We start from the raw sequence: 3,313 nt of genomic DNA, 5'->3' as shown, positions 1-3,313 counted from the left end.
GAGGCAAGCCTCCACAAACCCAATGGGACTGTGTGAACACACAGCTCTACACAACACTCGTGCTAAGCTAGGAGGCCCCAACAGCGGTCAAAACCCCTGAGGACTGAGGAGTGGCTCAGAGGCAGTATGCTTGCCTATCTTGTGCAAGGCTCTGGGTTCCATCCCCAGTGATGCCCCCTCCCCCCCAAAGCCCCATGCCCCTGAGTAGTTACAAATTTGAAAATAAACCTTGAAATGAACACAGCCATCATGATTTTGACATTGGCCATGGGGAGGAATTTGGTAAGTGTGAAACAACCTCCTTTCACCACTCAAGGACAGTGTTACAGGGGATTCAGTGCTGGCACCACCATCCCTGAATCCCTGAAGAACAGTAAGCAACAGTAAGATAATCTTCTCTCAAAGCTCAGTTACAAGTCAGGAATGGTGCTGGCATGCCTGTAATCCTAGCTAGTAGAGAGGCTGAGGCAGGAGGATCACAAGTTTAAGGCCAGCCTCAGCAACTTGGCCCTATCTCAAAATTAAAAATAGGAAGGGCTGTGGATAGAGCTCAGTGGTACAGCACCTGAGTTCAATCCCCACTGTCAAAGGCAGAAGGGTTCGGTTCCAGCGGGGCACATGCCTTGGCCCCCATGTGCGGAAAAGCCTGCACCTCAAGCTGTTCTTACCGGTCAAGCTGCAATGCTCCACTCAACGTGCACAGTCCTCTTCACTGCTGAGGCCAGAGGAAGGCCCAGGACCCTGAGGCTCTCCAAGGCAGTTCCAGGAATGACTAGAGCTCCTGAACGATTGCAATCCCCACTGACCTAAAGCAAAGGAGAGCCACAGCCCTTGCCAACAACCACTCTCCACGCCCGCACAGTGCACAGCACTCACCAATACTGACACCCCTCAACTTGGTCAGAGGGGCATAGTCCCCCAATCAGTGATCAAGTGCTACTGGCTGTGAGGCTGCCGGGACCCACCCACCTGGGGCAGTTCCTTAGTGGGCACAGGACCTCACTCGTGTGGTTAAGTCCTTGCCTAGAAAACTCCTATTTCACAGCACACACCAGCTTAATCATGCTTGTTACCTCCACCTCAGTTGTCCCCCAAGCCAGCTGAAACCAATCTTCAAAACTAATGTTCAAAACCCACTGAGGAGCCTCCTACAGTGGCTCTTCAACTCCAACTCACCCGTAATCACCTACTGACCAGCGTATTTGAATGTCCACACAAGAGACTTGTAAACATTTAGAAAACTGTCTGGAAAGTCACCTTCCACGATTACTGAGCCTCACCTTTGGTGAAGGGAGAGGACATGTCAAACAGGGCCTTTACGCTAATATCTGACATTTAAATTATCTTCACAAAAATGCATTATTGATTTTTCAGTGGTACACTGAAATCGATGTCTTGTTGACATAAACTACGTGACAAGCAGATGCCAAAATGTGCCTGTAAATGTACTCGACTTCCAAGGGATCCAGCCACCAAGAGTCACATTTTCTATTTTACCTTTACATAGTTTTCGAACTGAGTCCAAAAAAGCAAGCTTACCTGGCATTCCCTGGCATGATTCTAGCATTCGAAACCCACAAAAAACTTTCCTTCATATAAGAGGGCAAAAAGCCATTTAAAGTCACCAGATCACTCTGCCTGCAAGAATCACAGCTGCCCAGCACTGGCTAAGATGCAAGCTCCTGGCACCAATGACCATGCCATTCCAAGTATCAACTGATACCTGCAGAGCTTTGGCAGAACCTATCCTATTTAAATATAAATTCCTTTAAGTCAGCAATTTCACCTGCATGAATTTATCCTATGGAGACTTAAAGAAGACAAAATAGCCACTGCTACCCTTCTACTCATTTTGGAAGAGCAGCACCAAATCCTTCTGTGAAGGCCTCAAAACCTGTGCTGGAACCTACCTCATGTCACACACAAACTGCCACTACTAAATTTCACAAGAAGGGCGCAGGAAGCAGCACAGCAGGCAGATCTCACACCTCTCCTCGTGCAGTGGGACAGTGGGACACACACCTCAGTGTCCAGGCCTGCTCCTTTCTCAAATAATGTGCCCACAGAGACCTGCCAAGTACTCCAGAGTGCAGTACGACAGCTACCCTGAAGGGTAAAAGTTGTCTGAACCACTGGAGCCAGGGTGGCTCTCAAGAAAGCAGGCAGCAGGAGCCATTAACATCTGATCAGAGCCTCCTCTATCCACAGAAGACCTTGATGAAAAATCCCAACCTCACCACAACAGATACCTCAGCGACCTATCTAATGGGTGAACTGCCAGGTGACGGGCTATATGAAATAAACCCAACGGGATGCATCTGCTAACAGTCACTACATGCAGGGAGCATGAGAGTCTGCTCATCATTTTTCTAGAATTAATGGTGCTGCAGGTGTCTGTGACTAAAGGTCCCATTTCAAAATCATCCCCTGGTCCCCTGCACCTTGGTCAACCACCCCTCCTCTTCCGATACAGGGAGCCACCCCAGCTTTCACAGATGAATGAAACCATTAGGCCCAAAGCCACATAAAGTTTAGTGAGCTACATAGCCCAACTTAGAAAAAATCTAAAAGACTGTTTTTCAAAAACCTAAACTTCCTCTATTTACAACAAAAAGTTATTCGGATATGATGATCAAAACAAAACTGCAGACAAGCCCCATGGTGTTTTGGGTTTTTAAAACGATTTATTCACTTTATGATTTAAGATGTGTATCTACTCCAGTTGGGTAAACCACATTGAAGAATCTGACTGCAGTTCTTTAGATATAGCCAAATGCTTTCCATTAATTTTGTTCTATAAAATACTACACATTTAAAGTTTGAATATTCCAGCCATGCTCAGAACGCTGCAGTGTAGGATAAACTCAACCTGCTCGTGCAAAGTTAGAGCAACAGGAGCAGAATTAATGAGCTGCAACGTCTAAAGAATCAGACTCCAGCTGAAGATGAAGAAGGTCTGTTCACCCAATCTAAACTTCCAAGTTTTAAATTTCAGTCTATGTTCTTCAAGAGACTTGGGGGGGGGGGGGGGGGGAATCAACATTACTTTTCAGTACCACACAGTATGCAATCTTCCATGATTTGTTTTGCATCTAAACTGACACAAAGAAGTTTCCAAGTATTTTGAACTAAACTGTCAAAATTAAATTCTCCTAAAATTAGCAATCATCTCCCTTCGTACTAGGGGTTTCAGGGTCATTCTGAGAGCTCGGGGCACAGGAAGAGCGCAATGGGACATAGAAGTGGAGGGAAGGTTACCACAGGTGACAAGGAGCACTTCAGATTAAATGCAATGGAAAAAAGTAACAAATGC

This window comes from Marmota flaviventris, chromosome 19, assembly GCF_047511675.1.
Source record: "Marmota flaviventris isolate mMarFla1 chromosome 19, mMarFla1.hap1, whole genome shotgun sequence".
Lineage (NCBI taxonomy): Eukaryota > Metazoa > Chordata > Mammalia > Rodentia > Sciuridae > Marmota > Marmota flaviventris.
The sequence above is the reverse complement of the archived record's forward strand: the minus strand, read 5'-3'. Positions refer to the sequence as shown.